The following is a 24,602-nucleotide window of genomic DNA, read 5'->3' as shown; positions in this document are numbered from 1 at the left end:
TATTATAGTGGTTATATCTCCTTACATAGGAGGCAGTATTATAGTAGTTATATTCTTGTACATAGGGGGCAGTATTATAGTAGTTATATTCTTGTACATAGGGAACAGTATTATAGTAGTTACATTCTTGAACATAGGAGCAATATTATAGTAGTTATATCCTTGTACATAGGAGGCAGTATTATAATAGTTATATTCTTATACATAGGAGCAGTATTATAGTAGTTATATTCTTGTACATAGGGGGCAGTATTATAGTAGTTATATTCTTGTACATAGAGGGCAGTATTATAGTAGTTATATTCTTGTACATAGGGTCAGTATTATAGTAGTTATATTCCTGTACATAGGTGGCAGTATTATAGTAGTTATATTCTTGTACATAGGGGGCAGTATTATAGTAGTTATATTCTTGTACATAGGGTCAGTATTATAGTAGTTATATTCCTGTAAATAGGTGGCAGTATTATAGTAGTTATATTCTTGTACATAGGGGGCAGTATTATAGCAGTTATATTCTTGTACATAGGCAGCAGTATTATAGTAGTTATATTCTTGTACATAGGGGGCAGTATTATAGTAGTTATATTCTTGTACATAGGGGGCAGTATTATAGTAGTTATATTCTTGTACATAGGAGGCAGTATTATAGTAGATATATTTTTGTACATAGGGAGCAGTATTATAGTAGTTATATTCTTGTACATAGGAGCAGTATTATAGTAATTACATTCTTCTACAGAGGGGGCGGTATTATAGTAGTTATATTCTTGTACATCGATGGCAGTTTTATAGTAGTTATATTCTTGTACATAGGGGGCAGTATAATAGCAGTTATATTGCTGTACATAGGGGGCAGTATTATAGTAGTTATATTCTTGTTCATAGGGGGCAGTATTATAGTAGTTATATTCTTGTACATAGGGGGCAGTATTATAGCAGTTATATTCCTGTACATAGAGGCCAGTATTATAGTAGTTTTATTTTTGTACATAGGGGGCAGTATTATAGTAGTTATATTCTTGTACATAGAAGGCAGTATTATAGTAGTTATATTCTTGTACATTGGGGGCAGTATTATAGTAGTTATATTCTTGTACATAGCGGGCAGTATTATAGCAGTTATATTCTTGTACATAGAGGCCAGTGTTATAGTAGTTATATTTTTGTACATAGGGGGCAGTATTATAGTAGTTATATTTTTGTACATAGGGGGCAGTATTATAGTAGTTATATTCTTGTACATAGGAGGCAGTATTATAGTAGTTATATTCTTGTACATAGGGGGCAGTATTATAGTAGTTATATTCTTGTACGTAGGGAGCAGTATTATAGTAGTTATATTCTTGTACATAGGAGGCAGTATTATAGTAGTTATATTCTTGTACATAGGAGGCAATTTTTATTGGTAAAAAACATACAAGAAATAAACAATACATTTCTTCCAGAAATATTAACACAAAGAATTATGTAACAATATACATTCGTATAAAAAAAGGAAACGAAACGGAACAAAAAAAACACTTTAAACAACTTTAACTTAGTTAGAGTCCATTGCTGTTAAGGGGATAGAGAAAGAATAAATTAAATGTAGTTTCCAAACATAACACAAGGTTGCCTACATACAACTATCCCCACATTAATAAATATGTATATTTCGCCACAATTCAGAGTTTTTAGCGTTTTTGTAAACTTCTAAGTTTTTCACCCAAGTCAATTCGGACAGAATAAGGTTCATTGCTGACATGTGATCAAATGACTCATTATGGATCGACACTCTTGTTCTGGTGTGCCAATGGTAATATTTGATGATGGTAATAATTATATACATGGTCTCTTGGTTGATGCCATTTACATTTGATGGTACTCCGTAGATAATATCTGGGTATTTTAGAGACTGAAGCCTGGGTAATCTTAGCTTGCTGGATATTTTCTCCCATATTTGTTTCCCTCCCCAGCACTCAGATATAAAGTGTGCCATTGTCTCCTCCTGCAGACAACCCAAAGGACACTTCCTATCTGATACGCTCAAGCATTTTAGGTTCCCTCTGACATAGAGCTTCCCGTGAAATGACAGCCAAGCAATATCAAAAAACTTAGCAGGGAGTCTCACTCCATTGAGAAATCTCAAACTCTTCTGCATGGTTGCAGTCGTACAGTCTTTTAGAATTGGATATAAGCAAAAAAAAGACCTGCATACACTGAAATATAAGTCCTTCCTGCTCTTACTCGTTATAAAGGACTTGGCTATACCCCATTTTTTCAGACACCTAAGTCCATAGCCTAGATACTGGGGAAGGTAGTCACGAGTCCATCTCCCCCTCTTGAGACTGCCGCCTCGCATCCAAGATTCTGCAAAAGGCAATATCCAATCCCTGATACTGTTTACCCACGTGGAACTATCGTTTGAGTCCAGATTTCCAAAATTTACTTTTAAAAACATGGAGTCAAAGAACACCCTTGGATTTAACATATCCAGCCCCCCCTCTCTCCGCCGTAGGTAGGTTATCCCTCTTTTTATTGGATTCAACCTGTTCCCCCAAAGGAGCTGAAAAAACAGGCTAAAGAGTCTAGCCGAGAAGGATTCTGGCAAGGGAAAAACAACAGAAATGTACAAGAAGACAGGCACCAGGTAAGTCTTCAACATTTTAACCCTTTCTCTATAGGTCAGCTTCCAGTTTTTCCATCGCTGAACCTTTGCATTTCCGGTTTCCAACTTCTCCTCCCAATTTAGTTTGGCACTATCCTCCCTCCCAAACTTAACCCCTAAGATTTTAATATAGGTGGAGGCTTTCACAAACTGTGGCAGATCAAAATCAGGATCACTATTCAATGTCCAAAGAGCTTGACTCTTTTCAAGGTTGACCAGAGACCCTGAGGCCTCTGAGAAACTTCTGATTGCAACCGATAACATCTGTACCTCTTGAGGCCCAGATATCACCACTGTTACATCATCCGCATAGGCGACAACTCTCAGAGGCAAGCAGCGGGGGACTGGTACCCCCCGAAAATCACACCTCTGCAGTGACCTCAGGAACGGGTCGATGGCAAAAACATACAGCAGTGGACTCAAGGGACAACCTTGCCTCACCCCCGCCTCAACTCCAAAAGTGTCACCCTGCCAACCGTTGATCAGAGGAAAGCTCTCCGCCTCACGATATAAAGTTTTCAGCCAATCAACAAATTGTCCAGGAATACCATACTTTGACAAAGTGGCCCATAGGTACTCATGATCTACTCTGTCGAAGGCTTTAGCCTGGTCAAGACTCACAATGTATCTCCCACACCCAAGAGCTTTACATCTCTCAAACATTTCCCTTATGGAGATAACTGCTCCAGAGATGTTCCGCCCTTTTACTGTGCCGAACTGACAGCCTGCCAACAGTGACGGGGACAAACAGACTAATCTACAAAACATAATCTTTGCCAGAATCTTCCTGTCAACATTCAAGAGGGCAATCGGCCTCCAGTTCTTGATGTCGCTAGGCTCCTTACCTTTGGACAGCAGAATCAATGAGGAGACTCTCATGGATGGAGGCAGCAGGTGATTTTCTAGACAAGTTTTGTATACATCCACAAGGATTGGAGCCAGGAGGTCTCTAAACTTCTTGTAAAATTCTGCTGTTATACCATCAGGACCTGGTGCCTTCTTTAGATGTAACTTATTAATAGCCTCCTTAACCTCCTCCACCGTTAATTCTGCTGTCAAAGTAGAAAAGTCCAGATCATCAGTATCAGGGATTGGAGTTGCCTCCAAGAATTGAGTCATCTTCTCTTTATCCAAAACCTTCCTCTGAAACAAGTCAGCATAGTAAGATCTCACCACACCCTGGATTCCCTCCCGAGATTTCTGCAGAATGCCCTGGGAGTCAGTGAGACCTGCAACCACCTTGTTTGCCACTCGCTCCCGGCAGTTCTCAAAGGGATCAGGTGCCCCTAAGGACCCATAATCCCGTTCAAGAACCAAGGATGTATACCGGTTGTACTGATACTGCCTTATCTCAGATTTCAGTTGGTTGATCTTTTGTTGGTCATCCTCACCCGCCGAATAAAGTGACTCTAATTCTTTACGCAGCTTGAGATACTGGCTATACTTACTCTTCCCTTTCTTTACTGACAGTCTCCGTAATAGGGATCTGATCTCCTCCTTGACGTCCTCCCACCAGTCTGCCATGTTGTCATAAAAGTCCACTCTCTCTAGTTGGTTCTGAATAAGAGAGTGAACCATATTCTGAACATGAACATCATCCAATAGACTAGAATTAACTTTCCATAATCCTCGACCAACATCAGGACGCTCAGTGACTCCTAAGCAGAAACACAAGGCTCTATGGTCTGAGTAAGGGACGGTTTTCTCACCTATCCCGCTAACTGTTTCAGTAGGATTCACAAAGGCAAAATCTATCCTACTTCTTCTGTCAGCACAGGAATATGTGAACTGTGGCCTCCGACCACCCTGTGTGAACACATCACTCAAGCCGGCCTGCAAAACTATTTTGTTTAAGACCTTGGAGTCTCTAGTCACTGTTCGCCCTGAGGATCTGTCAGCTGATGTCCTGGCAACATTAAAATCCCCAGCCATTATCACGGGTACCGAGGTAAAGAGATATTGCTTCACTTCTTCAAACAACTGAATTCTGTCTGTCACTGTCTGTGGGCCATAGATATTAATGAGCCGGAGCCTTCTACCATGGATGGTGACTTCCAGAACCAAGCATCTTCCCATAGTCACCTCCGTTAACCTATGGACAGTCACATTACTAGTGTTGAATAGTATCGCTACTCCGGCATAAGGCTCCACAGCCAGTGACCAGAAAGAAGGACCAGACCGCCATTCTCTCTCAGCCTCACGTATGAGCCCTAATGTGGTCAGATGTGTCTCCTGTAAGAAGTAGACATCTGCATCTAGATATCTGAGATGGTCATATACAGCATGTCTCGTTCTCTTTACTTTAATGCTATTCACATTGCTTGATGTAATTTTTAATGTGAAGCCCGCCATCATAATGCAACACCAAAAGAGCAGAAAAATAGATGCCATCATCACATGTCTGTATCTGAGCCATCCTGTGCACCGCCGGTCTCCATATCAGACTCTACATTACAGAGTTTCCTTTTTGGTGGAGGATGGTCCTCCGTGTCCCCATCACACTCTTTGTCTATTCTTTTAAGCTCTTGCTCATAATCACCATCTGATTCTGATAGAACGTCATATCTATTACATAGCACCATAACACCAGTGTCATTACTGCCCGTTTTCTTGGCCTTTTGGTCACTGTTATAGTCTCTCTCTGGCTTACGGGAGGACTTGTTTTTTTTCCTCTTGCTCTGTGTATTTTGACGTTCTTCAGATACAGATGGTGGCATAGAAGTCGCCTGTGGCTGCTGCTGGCCCTGATGGACAACCTCTACATCCTCCTGAACCCTCACTGAGGGCTGCGGTTCTGTTGCTGCATTACTCACTGAGGGCTGCGGTTCTGTCGCTGCATTACCCGACCCCTGCTGGACCTCTTGCCTTGTAAGTATTGCCCCTGACATCAGAGCCTCCTCCTCTTCTTCAGCATCTGCCCCCCCCACAAGCTCCTCCTCAGGAAGCTCCTTGCAGATGTTGTGCCAGGCGTCTGGGCAATCTCTATGAGAATGGCCGACATTTCCACACAGATTGCATCGGATATTGTGGCAGTCTGCACTTACATGGCCGACCTCACCGCATAGATTACACTTTACCACCGTGCAGATACTCGCCACATGACCCACCTTGCCACATTTAAAACACTTACGAGGCTGGCCAGGATAAAAGCAGACACCCCTCTCCCTGCCAATAAAGAAGGAGTTGGGCAAATGCAGTGTAATGTTGTTATGTTGGCGCAGTTTGACGAGAGCCTTCCATCCACCAGTCCAGATGCCATCAGAGTCCCTGTTCTTGATCAGGTCAGACACCAGGTCACAGTGCCTCCGGAGCCACACCACAATGTCTTGGGGGGGAACAGACTCATTCCAGAAGATGACATTAACGGTTACTGTATCTGGCTTGGAAATTGGAATGAATATGAATTTATTCCACCCGTCTGTGTCCCTGAACTTGGGGAAGTGGGCCCAGAACCTATCCAGGTTGGACATGAGCTTAAAGCTTATATCATATCCCTGCCGGTCTGGTAGATTAATCACTGCCAAGATGTCTGCTGGCACAAACCCCATCTGGTGGCACAGGAGTTCCCGGATCACAAACCTCCTATCTGGAAGGTCTTCTTTAGCGCCTCTGTGCTTGAACCTCACCACATTCCTCCTCTTAAATGCCTGACCAGTATAATTAGCACTAGAGGTGAAAGATGGCGCACCGCGGCTCCAGGCATTCCTGGGAGGGTCCCGCCGGGTTTCACTGCCCGGGTTTACAGGGTGAGTGACTGCTGATGGGGGAACCGTCACACCTTGTGTAGGTAGGGGGGGGAAATTCTGGACATTATTCTGCACATTATCCTCAGACCAGTCCACCTGTATGTCATCTCCTGACTGTTCTATGTCCCACACAGACTGGGAGCTCCCAGCAGGTACATCAGGATGACTATCCCCAGTTGGTTCCCCTGCAGTAGAGCTCTGCTGTGTTACCTTATCGTCCAGCTGCTCAGCCGTGCTCTCTGGGACTTGCGGTACTTCCGCTGACTCCTGAGGCCCATGCTCCTGCTCAGGGATAGCTGCAGACATATTGCCCTGCTGCTCGGCCATGCTTTCTGGGACTTGTGGTACCTCTGCTGACTCCTGAGGCCCATGCCCCTGCTCAGGGGTAGCTGCAGACTGTTGAGGCTGTTCCTGTATTTTAGCAGGCTTGTATATCTCTTTTCCTTGGAATGAGAAGCTTGCTGGGTTTAGTACGGGTCTTGTCACCTGCTGGTGGTCAATTGTGGAGGTAGGTGACTGATACAGAGATTCTGAGGACTTGGATGGTGGTTCACAAATGCGCTTTTGCGCCATAAATCGTTCTTGGTTCCTGTATGTTTCCGCCAGTGGTCCCATTCTCTGCAGGATACAGTCCATCTCTGTGACCACGGTGGCGAGGTCCAGGCCGAGTGCATGAAGGTTCTGCACATAGCGGGCCTCATCGTCTGGATTCACAGTCTTCATCTTGTAGATACAATCTATCTCCAGCTGCAGTAACTGCTTTTGTTTCAGTAACTTCTCCATCTTCTTCACCAGATCTGGGATCTCCTCTGCCAGCAGCAGCTCAGGTGCCATCTCTCTTGCTTGCTGTCTTGGCTGAGGGGGCTTCTCAGGCTGTTGGCTGTCAGCAGACCCCTTCTGTTTTCCCATGCCTGTTCTCATGGATCCTCCACCGGCTGCAGTCTGACTGTCAGGTGCTGCACTTGCATTGTACCCTCCAACCATTTTGGGAATAATGGGGGATTTTACTGCAGACTTTGTTTGCATCACATCCACAGACTTCCCAGCACTTTTACTGCTCCCGCTGCCATACTGCGATCTTGTGCGGCCTGGGCACGCCATGCTGGTGACCACTTCATCCTGCCGCAGGTTTTCCTGCAACGTTTGCCTCTCCAATGATGTTCTACGCTGTCTGTGGGCTGGAGGGGTCAGCTGCACACCTGCTGCATGTGCTGCACTCTGCCTTCCCGCTGTGGAACCTGCTGCATGTGCTGCACTTTGTTTTCCTGCTGGGGCACCTGCTGCATGTGCTGCACTCGGCCTTCCTGCTGGGACACCTTGTTCGCTCTGCTTTACACCTTTCATATTTGCAATAAAGGTAACTTTTTCTGCGTCACTTACTTGTGCCGGAAGCTGTGTGCCGCGGCCGGCAGACTGTGTAGCTCCACTCTTCTTAGCTGCTCCTGGTGTTTCTTTTACATTACTCACTTCCAATTCTCCATATTCCTTCTTTGTACTTGTAGTACATCCATTCTCCCCTTCTCTTTGCTCAAACACCTTCCTTGGGCTTGTATCCATGCTTGAAAGTACTGTGGCATTGTCTCGCACCACCGGCCTGGAAGCCTGGGCCTTGCTTGGGGAGCTTCCCCGCCCAGGGAGGCCCCTCCCTGGGCTAGCTCCAGACATCAGGAGAACCACCAACACACAACCTCTCAGCTAGGAGGCAGTATTATAGTAGTTACAGTCTTGAACATAGGAGCAATATTATAGTAGTTATATCCTTGTACACAGGAGGTCGTATTATAATAGTTATATTCTTATACATAGGAGCAGTATTATAGTAGTTATATTCTTGTACATAGGGGGCAGTATTATAGTAGTTATATTCTTGTACATAGTAGCAGTATTATAGTAGTTATATTCTTGTACATAGGGGGCTGTATTATAGCAGTTATATTCTTGTACATAGGCGGCAGTATTATAGTAGATATATTCTTGTACATAGGAGCAGTATTATAGTAGTTACATTCTTCTACAGAGGGGGCGGTATTATAGTAGTTATATTCTTGTACATCGATGGCAGTATTATAGTAGTTAATTCTTGTACATAGGGGGCAGTATTATAGTAGTTATATTCTTGTACATAGCAGGCAATATTACTGTAGTTTTATTCTTGTACATAGGAGGCAGTATTATAGTAGTTATATTCTTGTACATAGGGGGCAGTATTATAGTAGTTATATTCTTGCACGTAGGGAGCAGTATTATAGTAGTTATACTCTTGTACATAGGGAGCAGTATTATAGTCGTTGTATTCTTGTACATAGGGGGCAGTATTATAGTAGTTATATTCTTGTACATAGGGAGCAATATTATAGTAGTTATATCCTTGTACATAGGAGGTCGTATTATAATAGTTATATTCTTGTACATAGGAGCAGTATTATAGTAGTTATATTCTTGTACATAGGGGGCAGTATTATAGTAGTTATATTCTTGTACATAGTAGCAGTATTATAGTAGTTATATTCTTGTACATAGGGGGCAGTATTATAGCAGTTATATTCTTGTTCATAGGCGGCAGTATTATAGTAGATATATTCTTGTACATAGGGAGCAGTATTATAGTAGTTTTATTCTTGTACATAGGAGCAGTATTATAGTAGTTACATTCTTCTACATAGGGGGCAGTATTATAGCAGTTATATTCTTGTAAATAGGCGGCAGTATTATAGTAGATATATTCTTGTACATAGGGAGCAGTATTATAGTAGTTATATTCTTGTACATAGGAGCAGTATTATAGTAGTTACATTCTTCTACAGAGGGGGCGGTATTATAGTAGTTATATTCTTGTACATCGATGGCAGTATTATAGTAGTTATATTCTTGTACATAGGGGGCAGTATAATACCAGTTATATTGCTGTACATAGGGAGCAGTATTATAGTAGTTATATTCTTGTACATTGGAGGTAGTATTATAGTAGTTATATTCTTGTACATAGGGGGCAGTATTATAGTAGTTATATTCTTGTACATAGGAGGCAGTATTATAGTAGTTATATTCTTGTACATAGGGAGCAGTATTATAGTAGTTATATTCTTGTACATAGGGGACAGTATTATAGTAGTTATACTCTTGTACATAGGGGACAGTATTATAGTAGTTATATTCTTGTACATAGGAGGCAATATTATAGTAGTTATATTCTTGTACATAGGGGGCAGTATTATAGCAGTTATATTCTTGTACATAGGGGGCAGTATTATAGTACCTATTTTCTTGTACATAGGGGGCAGTATTATAGTAGTTATATTCTTGTACATATGGGGCGGTATTATAGTAGTTATATTCTTGTACATAGAGGGCAGTATTATAGTAGTTATATTCTTGTACATAGGGGGCAGTATTATAGTAGTTATATTCTTGCACGTAGGGAGCAGTATTATAGTAGTTATATTCTTGTACATAGGGAGCAGTATTATAGTCGTTATGTTCTTGTACATAGAGGGCAGTACTATAGCAGTTATATTTTTGTACATAGGGGCAGTATTATAGTGGTTATATTCTTGTACATAGGAGGCAGTATTATAGTAGTTATATTCTTGTACATAGGGGGCAGTATTATAGTAGTTATATTCTTGTACATAGGGGGCAGTATTATAGTAGTTATATTCTTGTACAAAGGCAACAGTATTATAGTATTTACAGTCTTGAACATAGGAGCAATATTATAGTAGTTATATCCTTGTACATAGGGAGCAGTATTATAGTCGTTATGTTCTTGTACATAGAGGGCAGTACTATAGCAGTTATATTTTTGTACATAGGGGCAGTATTATAGTGGTTATATTCTTGTACATAGGAGGCAGTATTATAGTAGTTATATTCTTGTACATAGGGGGCAGTATTATAGTAGTTATATTCTTGTACATAGGGGGCAGTATTATAGTAGTTATATTCTTGTACAAAGGCAACAGTATTATAGTAGTTACAGTCTTGAACATAGGAGCAATATTATAGTAGTTATATTCTTGTACATAGGGGGCAGTATTATAATAGTTATATTCTTATACATAGGAGCAGTATTATAGTAGTTATATTCTTGTACATAGGGGGCAGTATTATAGTAGTTATATTCTTGTACATAGGGGGCAGTATTATAGTAGTTATATTGTTGTACATAGTTGCAGTATTATAGTAGTTATATTCTTGTACATAGGCGGCAGTATTATAGTAGATATATTTTTGTACATAGGGAGCAGTATTATAGTAGTTATATTCTTGTACATAGGAGCAGTATTATAGTAGTTATTTTCTTGTACATCGATGGCAGTATTATAGTAGTTATATTCTTGTACATAGGGGGCAGTATAATAGCAGTTATATTGCTGTACATAGGGGGCAGTATTGTAGTAGTTATATTCTTGTACATTGGAGGCAGTATTATAGTAGTTATATTCTTGTACCTAGGGGGCAGTATTATAGTAGTTATATTCTTGTACATAGGAGCAGTGTTATAGTAGTTATATTCTTGCACATAGGGGACAGTATTATAGTAGTTATATTCTTGTACATAGGAGGCAGTATTATAGTAGTTATATTCTTGTACATAGGGGGCAGTATTATAGCAGTTATATTCCTGTACATAGGGGGCAGTATTATAGTAGCTATTTTCTTGTACATAGGGGGCAGTATTATAGTAGTTATGTTCTTGTACATAGGGGGCAGTATTATAGTAGTTATATTCTTGTACATAGGGGGCGGTATTATAGTAGTTATATTCTTGTACATAGGAGCAGTATTATAGTAGTTATATTATTGTACATAGAGGGCAGTATTATAGTAGTTATATTCTTGTACATAGGGGGCAGTATTATAGTAGTTATATTCTTGTACATAGCAGGCAATATTACAGTAGTTATATTCTTGTACATAGGAGGCAGTGTTATAGTAGTTATAGTCTTGTACATAGGGGGCAGTATTATAGTAGTTATATTCATGTACATAGGGGGCAGTATTATAGTAGTTATATTCATGTACATAGGGGGCAGTATTATAGTAGTTATATTCTTGCACGTAGGAAGCAGTATTATAGTAGTTATATTCTTGTACATAGGAAGCAGTATTATAGTCGTTATATTCTTGTACATAGAGGGCAGTACTATAGCAGTTATATTTTTGTACATAGGGGGCAGTATTATAGTGGTTATATCTCCTTACATAGGAGGCAGTATTATAGTAGTTATATTCTTGTACATAGGGGGCAGTATTATAGTAGTTATATTCTTGTACATAGGGAACAGTATTATAGTAGTTACATTCTTGAACATAGGAGCAATATTATAGTAGTTATATCCTTGTACATAGGAGGCAGTATTATAATAGTTATATTCTTATACATAGGAGCAGTATTATAGTAGTTATATTCTTGTACATAGGGGGCAGTATTATAGTAGTTATATTCTTGTACATAGAGGGCAGTATTATAGTAGTTATATTCTTGTACATAGGGTCAGTATTATAGTAGTTATATTCCTGTACATAGGTGGCAGTATTATAGTAGTTATATTCTTGTACATAGGGGGCAGTATTATAGTAGTTATATTCTTGTACATAGGGTCAGTATTATAGTAGTTATATTCCTGTAAATAGGTGGCAGTATTATAGTAGTTATATTCTTGTACATAGGGGGCAGTATTATAGCAGTTATATTCTTGTACATAGGCAGCAGTATTATAGTAGTTATATTCTTGTACATAGGGGGCAGTATTATAGTAGTTATATTCTTGTACATAGGGGGCAGTATTATAGTAGTTATATTCTTGTACATAGGAGGCAGTATTATAGTAGATATATTTTTGTACATAGGGAGCAGTATTATAGTAGTTATATTCTTGTACATAGGAGCAGTATTATAGTAATTACATTCTTCTACAGAGGGGGCGGTATTATAGTAGTTATATTCTTGTACATCGATGGCAGTTTTATAGTAGTTATATTCTTGTACATAGGGGGCAGTATAATAGCAGTTATATTGCTGTACATAGGGGGCAGTATTATAGTAGTTATATTCTTGTTCATAGGGGGCAGTATTATAGTAGTTATATTCTTGTACATAGGGGGCAGTATTATAGCAGTTATATTCCTGTACATAGAGGCCAGTATTATAGTAGTTTTATTTTTGTACATAGGGGGCAGTATTATAGTAGTTATATTCTTGTACATAGAAGGCAGTATTATAGTAGTTATATTCTTGTACATTGGGGGCAGTATTATAGTAGTTATATTCTTGTACATAGCGGGCAGTATTATAGCAGTTATATTCTTGTACATAGAGGCCAGTGTTATAGTAGTTATATTTTTGTACATAGGGGGCAGTATTATAGTAGTTATATTTTTGTACATAGGGGGCAGTATTATAGTAGTTATATTCTTGTACATAGGAGGCAGTATTATAGTAGTTATATTCTTGTACATAGGGGGCAGTATTATAGTAGTTATATTCTTGTACGTAGGGAGCAGTATTATAGTAGTTATATTCTTGTACATAGGAGGCAGTATTATAGTAGTTATATTCTTGTACATAGGAGGCAGTATTATAGTAGTTATCTTCTTGTACATAGGGGCCAGTATTATAGTAGTTATATTTTTGTACATAGGGGGCAGTATTATAGTAGTTATATTCTTATACATAGGAGCAGTATTATAGTAGTTATATTCTTGTACATAGGGGGCAGTATTATAGTAGTTATATTCTTGTACATAGGGGGCAGTATTATAGTAGTTATGTTCTTGTACATAGGGGGCAGTATTATAGTAGTTATATTCTTGTACATAGGAGGCAGTATTATAGTAGTAATATTCTTGTACATTGGAGGCAGTATTATAGTAGTTATATTCTTGTACATAGGGGGCAGTATTATAGTAGTTATATTCTTGTACATAGGCGCAGTATTATAGTAGTTATATTCTTGTACATAGGGTGCAGTATTATAGTAGTAATAATCTTGGACATAGGGACAGTATTATAGTAGTTATATTCTTGTACATAAGGGGCAGTATTAAAGTAGTTATATTCTTTTACATAGGAGCAGTATTATAGTAGTTATGTTCCTGTACATAGGGGGCAGTATTATAGTAGTTATATTCTTGTACATAGGGGGCAGTATTATAGTAGTTATAATCTTGTACATTGGGGGCAGTATAATAGTAGTTATATTCTTGTACATAGGGGGCAGTATTATAGTAGTTATATTCTTGTACATAGGAGGCGGTATTATAGTAGTTATATTCTTGTACATAGGGGGCAGTATTATAGTAGTTATATTCTTGTACATAGGAGCAGTATTATAGTAGTTATATTCTTGTGCATAGGGGGCAGTATTGTAGTAGTTATATTGTTGTACATAGGAGCAGTATTATAGTAGTTATATTCTTGTACATAGGAGCCAGTATTATAGTAGTTATATTCTTGTACATAGGAGACAGTATTATAGTAGTTATATTCTTGTACATAGGAGGCAGTATTATAGTAGTTATATTCTTGTACATAGGGGGCATTTTTATAGTAGTTATATCCTTTTACATAGGGGGCAGTATTATAGTAGTTATATTCTTGTACATAGGGGGCAGTAGTATAGTAGTTATATTCTTGTACATAGGGGGCAGTATTATAGTAGTTATATTCTTGTACATAGGGGGGCAGTATTATAGTAGTTATATCCTTTTACATAGGAGGCAGTATTATAGTAGTTATATTCTTGTACATAGGGGCAGTATTATAGTAGTTATATTCTTGTACATAGGGGGCAGTATTATAGTAGTTATATTCTTGTACATAGGGGGCAGTATTATAGTAGTTATATTCTTGTACATAGGGAGCAGTATTATAGTAGTTATATTCTTGTACATAAGTGGCAGTATTATAGTAGTTATATTCTTGTACATAGGGGGCAGTATTATAGTAATTATATTCTTGTACATAGGGAGCAGTATTATAGTAGTTATATTCTTGTACATAGGGAGCAGTATTATAGTAGTTATATTCTTGTACATAGGGGGCAGTATTATAGTAGTTATATTGTTGTACATAGGGGGCAGTATTATAGTAGTTATATTTTTGTACATAGGGGGCAGTATTATAGTAGTTATATTCTTGTACATAGGGGGCAGTATTATAGTAGTTATATTCTTGTACATAGGAGGCAGTATTATAGTAGTTATATTCTTGTACATAGGGGGCAGTATTATAGTAGTTATATTGTTGTACATAGGGGGCAGTATTATAGTAGTTATATTCTTGTACATAGGGGGCAGTATTATAGTAGTTATATTCTTGTACATAGGGGGCAGTATTATAGTAGTTATATTGTTGTACATAGGGGGCAGTATTATAGTAGTTATATTCTTGTACATAGGGGGCAGTATTATAGTAGTTATATTCTTGTACATAGGGGGCAATATTATAGTAATTAAATTCTTGTAAATGTTGAGCAGTTTTTTAGTAAGTTTTTTCTGAAAATTCATATAAATCATAAGTAGATTCATCCGTATAGTTATCGATGGTTTCCTCGCTCCTTCAGAATATATGGATACAGAATTGTCTATTTAGAAATAAAGTTTCCCTTTAAACAACAAGCTTGTCTCTGCTACATAAGTTTAGTGGAAAAGTTTGTTTTTTTAACTCAGTGACAACCATCCACCATAAGTGCTTCCTGGGCGGCTGTAGTTGGAGTAGCTGTGAGCTCAGGGGCTGAGCCTGCTCCATACTCAGTGGGTGCTGGCTTTTTCTGACAGTTGTCTCTGTCCTGCAATGGCAATGGTCAGAGTTAGTTCTCATTGCAGTTGTTAACCGTTAACTTGAAAGTTCATGTAAGCAGACAGCCACAATGGGAAGCCTTGTCTAGTGCCCCATTATAAAGCTGCAGGGTGACGATAGTTTCACATGGCAGCCTGTAGCATCGTGAATTCTCCAAGGGCTGCCATGTATTGCTCTCTATTAAGCTATGCCTGTGGCAGGGCTTAATAAACTTGCATTGAAATGCACAATATACAGATGTTCTGCAGTATTTTGTAGAAGCAATCAAGTGATATCAAGTTCACGTCCCCATGGGGATTTTCAAAATATGTTAATTTTAATAACATTTTTTAAAATATCTATAAAAACTATTGAAAGTTAAAAACTTTTTTTCTGATCTCTTAAATAATAAAAAAAAATAATTAGCATCCCTACATCCGTAAAAGTCCAAACCATCTGAATATATCATCATTTATCCTTCATAGTAAACAGTATAAGAAAAAAATACAATGCAGAAATGGGGGGGGGGGGGGGGCACCCTGTCTGTGAAAACAAAATTTAATAAAAGGGGATCAAGAAGTCTTTTTTACCCCAAAATGGTACCAATAAGCATTATAAGCCACCCTGCAGAAAGCAAGTTGTCACACAGCCCCTCCGATAGAAAATAAAAAAGTTATGGGTCTCGGAATGTGGCGTCAGGAAGCAAAGATTATTTTTTTTAAATGACTCATTTTTTAAAGGTAAAAAGACCTAAAATACAGTTTAAAAAATTGTCATCGCCCCAATTGTCCTGACTCAGAGTAAATGCATCACGGACAAAGTGAAAACAAAGCCTAACACAACAATGGGGCAGTTGTGGATTTTCTTTCTATTTCATCCTACTTGACAATTTTTGAATGTTTTTCAACCCATTAAGTAGCACTGCTAAAGAATACCGCTTTTACTGCAAAGAACCAGCTGTATTATAAGGCAACAGAAAACAATAAAAAAAAGTCAGGGTTTATGAAAAGCGAGCAGGAATGAATGAAAATGTATGACATTTCTGGTCATTAAAGAGTTAACCAATGAGCAATTACCAGTTTAAATTATGATTATTATAGGACACAACCGACTATATACAATATAAGAGGAAGGCTCTATCAGCTATAAGGATATACAGGATATAAGGATATACAGGGGAGGAATATATACAGGAGGGATATAGAGATATGCAGGGGGGAAATATAATGATATACATGGGAGAAGGATATATAGAAGGAGGATATACAGATATACAGGGGAGAAGGATATACAAGGAGGGGGAGGATACAGGGGAGCAGGATATGAGGATATACAGGGAGGAGGAGGATATGCAGAGGAAGGTATTACAATATATAGGAGAGAAGGTTACACAGGGAGGAGGATATAAGAATATGCAGGGGAGGAGGATATACAGGGAGTAGAAAGATACAGGGGAGGAGGCTATAAGGATATACAGGTGAAGAGAATATACAGAGGAGGATATTAGGATTAACGGGAGAGGAGGTTATACAGGGAGGAGGAGGATATAAGGATATACAGGGAGTAGGAGGATACAGAAGAGGGGTATAAGGATATACAGGACAGGAAGAAATACAGGGTGGAGGATACAGGGCAGGAGAATATACAGGGTGGAGGATATAAGGATATACAAGGAGGGGGATGTATACAGGGAAGGAAGATATACAGGGAGGAGGAGAATCCTGGGGAGGAAGATATACAGTGAGAAGGATATTAGGATATATAGGAGGAGGAGGGCGATATCCAGGGAGGAGGAGGATATAAGGGTGTAGAGGGAGGAGGATACGGGGAAGAGGAGGATACCGATATCCAGGGAGGAGGGCCGGAGCCGCTGAGGGCGGGCGGTAGAGAGGAGCAGCAGGCGGGAGGGGGAGCTGCAGCTGCCTGGAGTCGGGATGCAGTGAGCAGCGGGCAGAGCCGTGTGAGGACCGGAGAGGAGACGTTGGATTTCCCGGTGTTGCTCTCCCTGTGACCGGCCCGCACTTCCCGGATCTGCAGCTCTCCTGCCCCGCGCCCTGTCTGCCTCTTCTCCCCGGATCGGAGCTCCTGTCCCCGGCGTGTTTTGCTTGTCCTGTCCCTGATTCTCCTCCTGCCAGTCCCGGACTCTGTGCGTCTCCTGCCCGGCTCTCCGTGGTGCTGAAAGCGGCAGCGATCTGCGACAAACCCAAGCGGAGCAGGCGAGCCCGGAGCTGGGGGTCCACGGCCACATCCGGAGGGGAAGCCCGGCCACAGGCAGGAGAGCTCCGAGGCTGAGAGGGAGCGCAGGCCGGGAGACAGAGCGCACAGCCCGGCCTGCAGTCAGCCGACGCTCCCGGAGCTCCAGACGCTTCACCATCTGCTGGACAGCCTGCCATATACATCTACAGGAGCCCAACCTATAGAGCCTCATCTACAGGACCTCCATCTACACCTATAGACCACCCATCTACAGGAGCCCATCTACAACTACAGGACCTTCATCTACACCTATAGACCACCCATCTATAGGAGCTCATCTACAACTATAGACCACCCATCTATAGGAGCTCATCTACAACTACAGAACCTTCATCTACACCTATAGACCACCCATCTATAGGAGCCCATCTACAACTACAGGACCTCCATCTACACCTATAGACCACCCATCTATAGGAGCTCATCTACAACTACAGAACCTTCATCTACACCTATAGACCACCCATCTATAGGAGCCCATCTACAACTACAGGACCTCCATCTACACCTATAGACCACCCATCTATAGGAGCCCATCTACAACTACAGGACCTTCATCTACACCTATAGACCACCCATCTATAGGAGCTCATCTACAACTACAGGACCCTCATTTACACCGATAGACCACCCATCTATAGGAGCTCAGCTACAACTACAGGACCCTCATCTACACCTATAGACCTCCTATCTATAGGAGCTCATCTACACCTACAGATCTCCCATTTATAGGAGCTCATCTACACCTATAGACCTCCCATCTATAGAAGCTAATCTACAACTACAGGACCCTCATTTACACCTATAGATCGATCATCTATAGGAGCTCATCTACAACTATAGAAACCTCATCTAAACCTATAGAGTCTTATCTATAGGAGTTCATTTACACCCATAGACCTCCTATCTGCACCTATAGACCTCATAGGACACTCTTTTACAGGACCTCATCTATACTTATAGTGCTATCATCTACAGGACTCCTATCTACAATGATAGACCCTCCCCATTTATAACTATAGACCTATCATCTACAGGACCCTCATTTGTACCTATAGACCTCTAATCTATAGGACAGTATTCTACAAAACTTAATCTACCACCATAGACCCCAATCTCCAACTATAGAACTCTTACCTACAGGACCCTCATCTATATCTCATCTGTAATCTACAGGACCCCCATCTACCACCATAGACCCCATCTAAAACTATAGATCTCTCCTCTACATCTATAGACCTCTGACCTACAGGACCCTCTTCTACAGTATCTCATCTGCACCTTTAGACCATTAATCTATAGGAGCCTCATCTACATGACCCCTACCAACACCTCCAATCTACAGGACCCTCATCTACACTTACACACCTCTGATCTACATGACTTCATTTTCAACCATAGACTCACACCTATATCTATAGGCTTCCAGTCTACACCTATAGACCCAAATCTGCAACTACAGAATTCTCATCCACGGGACTTTCATCTACAGGACCCCTAACTGCAATCAGAGACTCTCATCTACATCTATAGACCTTCATTTACAATTATAGACCTCTAATCTAGAATCCTCCTATCTACAGCTATAGTCCCCCATCTACAACTGTAGACCTGTTATCTACAAGACCTCCATCTACAGCTATACACCCCCCATCTACAACTATAATGTCCTTATATACACCCATAGATTCCCATCTACAACTGTAGACACCTCACTCACCTACAGAAATTCCATCTAAAGCTATAGATCCTCATCTACAACTGTAGACCTTTTCATTCACTTCCAACTCAACAATACATTCCTCATAACTGCAAACCATCATCATCCATTTATAGATAACCCAACTATAGACCCTTATCTACAACTATAGACTGCTAATGCATTGACAAGTCAACAATAGACCACTTATCTAAAGAACCCACTATATACTCTTATCTACTGATAACTATAGACTGCTTTGTCTACTCTCCACTGATCTACAGACCACTTCATCTATAGAGCCCTAATCTACAGATAACCATAGACCCTCATTGGTAGATAAACCAACCATAGCCACTCATCTGCTAACAACTATAGACTCCTTGTTCTACTATCTATTCAGCTATAGACCACTTTATCTTTAGAGTCTATGTACAACCCAACTATAGACCCTCATCTACAATAACTCCACCATAGATCTCTCATCTACAGATTACCATAGACCAGTCATCTACATAACACTTTTCTTCAGTCCCTTTATCTAAAGATTTATTTCCTATAGACCACTCAACTATAGCTCTCTTATTAAGACCTCCAAACTATAGACCCCTCATGTAAAGACAGCCCCTTCATCTGCCCACTACTCATCTAAAATCTATCAGCTTTATTGTTCTTAACTAGAGACCCCTCATCGGTGGATGTCTTCCCTGTAGACCACTTCACCCTAAACCTCTCATCTACAGACCTGTTACCTATAAACCACTTTACAGACTCTTACAGACCGACCATCTACATGATATAGATATACAGCCCCCTACAACTAACAAGAGGCTTCCTACTCTACAGACCATTCAGCAATTCACCTTTTATCTAACCTCACCTCATCTCCACACCCATCATCTACAAGTCATTCTGTAAAAGACCCTTCATCTACAGAGCCCTCTTGCCAGTTATTCAACAGCAGACTCCATCCATACATTGACCCATAAACCTCCTTATAGAACAGTGTTCTCCATATGAGATCCTGCCATCTTGGTGGTTACGAGGAACTCCAAGTTTGATGACATTGAGGTTCTTCAGACCCTACAAAAAGGAGTCCACTGGTTCAGTAGAAGTCTCCAATCAGGGGTCTTTGACGCCCCTATTAGCATGTTCCATTGAGCCTCATCCATTATCATTAACCCCTTACATGCACAGGTCTATATTTTCTTTGAGGTCTTCTGAGAAGTCCCATTATTGGAATTGAAGCTCCTGAAGACCACTGGGGGGAAGTTCCTGAACACTCAGCACCAGGAGTAGCCATAGTGCAGGTTTCATCACTGGCAATCCTTTATTTCTTCTCCTTTCGGAGCTTAAAGAACTTCAGCCAAGGACAAGAACATCCAACCCCTTGAAATGAACTGTGTCAGCATGGAAAAAGCTCTTTCGAAAGACCTATCTGCTTAACATGGGGTGGTCTTAGTTGGAGTCCCTATCAGCTCCGCTACATAAGGTATGATGAGGCTTTCACATACTATGTGCTGGTTAAGTGCAGGATGGTTGGTTTCATTCATAAACTGTTGTAGTGTTGGGCTCGGTGAGGGATATACTAGTGGTTTTCCATTGTGATCCCCATTTTTGGTTTATGACTGTGTCCCTGTATTGTCCATGGAGTCTCCAGTCTTCCATCCTTCGGTGTAGTACATATGTGGCAGTGAGTTATCCTTAATAAGCAGATATAATGCAGCCTCAAATGACAAATTCATCTCTCCTACATCTCTATAATACCTCAGTGTATTTACGGACATCACAATCTTGAGAATCTGGTCCGCCGTAGGTGGTCTATAGCTTCTGTACCGGGATGACTGATGAGTCTGGGCTCACCGGGTCGTAGACGACATGTTAACGTGTCCTTGTCGATATTATAAGGTTGCTCGCTCGACGAATATAAACTATTATAATAACTTACTTATGAAAGCTGTTCAATGTCAGGGCTGCCATTAACATTCATAGGTGTAGTAGAGCTGAGTTTGTTTGGCGCAACTCATCATGATTGAATTTTATGCCAATATGCTACATCATGCTATCTCAGCTCTGCTACACCTTCACCTCATTGATGTATATGGCATCTCTCATGACAGAAGTCGGCTTTTACTTCTCTCCCTAATATACAGTTGGCTTCCGGTATCATATAGCCCTCTATAGCGCGGCGCGGTATTACATTGCTGCAATGACTAAGTTTGACTCATGGATGCTATTTTTAGTCATCGTGTTTTTGACTTCTCCATAAGAGTATTTTCTATACAGTGTGGCGTGATATAGGGATTACAACAGAACTCTGTGTCGATAACCGCCCTTCTATAGGCTACAATAGGGCATCAGTACGGTATATAGTTTGGATTTTAAAGGTTAAATGTGTGCCCACTTTAGAAATGCCTTTTTCTTAAAAGGGCTGTAAGGTAGAAACTCCGAACAACCAGCCATAATCTGTTCAGGAACCTGATACCAACTGTTAGGTTTCCCTACAGCACTCCCGCAGGTGAGAGGTGGTATTACACAAGTCCCATTGAAGTCAATGGGCTGTTTGTATAATGTAGGGATATTTTGGGTCCTCCAGAGCGAGAGATGCACTTTGTAGCCACTCTCCTCTCTGCTAATAGATGAGGGTCCTAAATGAAGGACCCCCTGTATTAACTCAGTATGCCTATATAGGGTTTTCAAAATCCCACTGTCCCCTTAAGCAGTTTCCCACTTCCTTGATTGTGAAGCTTACAATCACATGCCCTACAGAATCGTAGTCCGCAACTTGTAGCTGTCCAGCTGTTGCCAGACTCCAATTTCCAGCATGCCCTAACAGCGGCTACATTGGTCAGTGACTGATTGACCTATGAGCATATCTTGGAGAAGAGGGTATGTTGGGCTCACAAGGAAACAAGGACAGCAACATTGAGCATCAAAGGGGTCCTCCAGTTCTTAACCTTATACTAGTGTTTACCTAATCCTCACACAGCTGAGAGTTTGTTACAGTGTATCAGTATAACGTCTCTCAGCCTGGAGTCCATAGATTTGTACTGCTGCTGTGTATAACTCATAGAAGGCAGCCTGCATTGATACACTGTAACAAACAGCAGCTGTGTGAAAGTAGGAATAGTTCTGGACCCATTTTCAGCATTTGAATGTTTCTGTTCATTGACAGCAAGCAAGATCTTGATGATAAAGACTGTGAGCCCTTTAAGCAGTGCTATAGAAGAGGGATTGGAAACGGGATGGATAAAGAAAGTCTATGCGACGGTGGAGTGTCCTATCCAAAGACATGCCGTCATATCACTATGAGTTGTGTGAAATGACAAACTCAGCTCTACTACATCTGTAGAATATAGCATTGGCCTATGCCGCTATAATGAGCGTTTCTACGAGGGCCTGTGACCAAAATGAAGAAAAAGTTATTATGGACACTTCATGTCTTCCTTGCAGCAGTTATTTATGGTGAAATATGTCATGTCAAGGCTGAAAGTTATATTAGTGGAGCGACTCCTGAAGAAGATTACATAGTGACAGGAGGGGGGCAAGAGGCACCTCACATCAACCTCCAGACCAACCCAGAGGAGGGAGAGAGCGCAACAGCTGGAGGAGATCATACACACTGTTACTACTATTGTTTCCATATTGTTACCACAGAATGCTGCATATTACGCATTACACCATCCAAACACCTGCATTGGGTTAATTTAAAGGGACGGGTGCTGAGATTTCTATCCAATGCCAATCAGATGCAAGAAAAGCAGAAGATTGAGAAAAAGTAATCAATAAAGCCAGAGTGGTGGTGAAATTACCTGGCTAAAAGCACAACCATACAGTACTATACCGTATATAGTAGTTATATTCTTGTACATGGGAGGCAGTATTATAGTAGTTATATTCTTGTACATATGGGGCAGTATTATAGTAGTTATATTCTTGTACATAGGGGGCAGTATTATAGTAGTTATATTCTTGTACATAGGGGGCAGTATTATAGTAGTTATATTCTTGTACATAGGGAGCAGTATTATAGTAGTTATATTCTTGTACATAGAGGGCAGTATTATAGTAGTTATATTCTTGTACATAGGGAGCAGTATTATAGTAGTTATATTCTTGTACATAGGGGACAGTATTATAGTAGTTATATTCTTGTACATAGGGGGCAGTATTATAGTAGTTATATTCTTGTACATAGGGGGCAGTATTATAGTAGTTATATTCTTGTACATAGGGGGCAGTATTATAGTAGTTATATTCTTGTACATAGGGGGTAGTATTATAGTAGTTATATTCTTGTACATGGGGGCAGTATTATAGTAGTTATATTCTTGTACATAGGGGGCAGTATTATAGTAGTTATATTCTTGTACATAGGGGGCAGTATTATAGTAGTTATATTCTTGTACATAGGGGGCAGTATTATAGTAGTTATATTCTTGTACATAGGGGGCAGTATTATAGTAGTTATATTCTTGTACATAGGGGGCAGTATGATAGTAGTTATATTCTTGTACATAGGCAGAAGTATTATAGTAGTTATATTCTTGTACATAGGGAGCAGTATTATAGTAGTTATATTCTTGTACATAGAGGGCAGTATTATAGTAGTAATATTCTTGTACATAGGGAGCAGTATTATAGTAGTTATATTCTTGTACATAGGGGGCAGTATTATAGTAGTTATATTCTTGTACATAGGGGGCAGTATTATAGTAGTTATATTCTTGTACATAGGCAGAAGTATTATAGTAGTTATATTCTTGTACATAGGGAGCAGTATTATAGTAGTTATATTCTTGTACATAGGGGGCAGTATTATAGTAGTTATATTCTTGTACATAGGGGGCAGTATTATAGTAGTTATATTCTTGTACATAGGGGGCAGTATTATAGTAGTTATATTCTTGTACATAGGCAGAAGTATTATAGTAGTTATATTCTTGTACATAGGGGGCAGTATTATAGTAGTTATATTCTTGTACATAGGGAGCAGTATTATAGTAGTTATATTCTTGTACATAGGGGGCAGTATTATAGTAGTTATATTCTTGTACATAGGGAGCAGTATTATAGTAGTTATATTCTTGTACATAGGGGGCAGTATTATAGTAGTTATATTCTTGTACATAGGAGGCAGTATTATAGTAGTTATATTCTTGTACATAGGGGGCAGTATTATAGTAGTTATATTCTTGTACATTGGGGCAGTATTATAGTAGTTATATTCTTGTACATAGGAGGCAGTATTATAGTAGTTATATTCTTGTACATAGGGGGCAGTATTATAGTAGTTATGTTCTTGTACATAGGGGGCAGTATTATAGTAGTTATATTCTTGTACATAGGGGGCAGTATTATAGTAGTTATATTCTTGTACATTGGGGCAGTATTATAGTAGTTATATTCTTGTACATAGGAGGCAGTATTATAGTAGTTATATTCTTGTACATAGGGGGCAGTATTATA

At 39.9% G+C, this 24,602-nt stretch overlaps 1 protein-coding gene across 1 annotated transcript in view; it reads left to right on the top strand.

The window, feature by feature from the left end:
• The first annotated feature begins 17,116 nt into the window (after positions 1 to 17,116).
• LARGE1 (LARGE xylosyl- and glucuronyltransferase 1) overlaps positions 17,117 to 24,602 on the top strand; it is a 446,230-nt gene continuing 438,744 nt past the window's right edge. Inside the window, exon 1 of the mRNA XM_066590172.1 lies at positions 17,117 to 20,625. The gene's annotated coding sequence lies outside the window, so the exon portion shown is untranslated. The remainder of the gene's footprint in view (positions 20,626 to 24,602) is intronic.

The sequence above is a fragment of the Eleutherodactylus coqui genome, chromosome 2 (genome assembly GCF_035609145.1).
Source record: "Eleutherodactylus coqui strain aEleCoq1 chromosome 2, aEleCoq1.hap1, whole genome shotgun sequence".
NCBI classification, from domain to species: domain Eukaryota; kingdom Metazoa; phylum Chordata; class Amphibia; order Anura; family Eleutherodactylidae; genus Eleutherodactylus; species Eleutherodactylus coqui.
The sequence above is the reverse complement of the archived record's forward strand: the minus strand, read 5'-3'. Positions and strand labels throughout refer to the sequence as shown.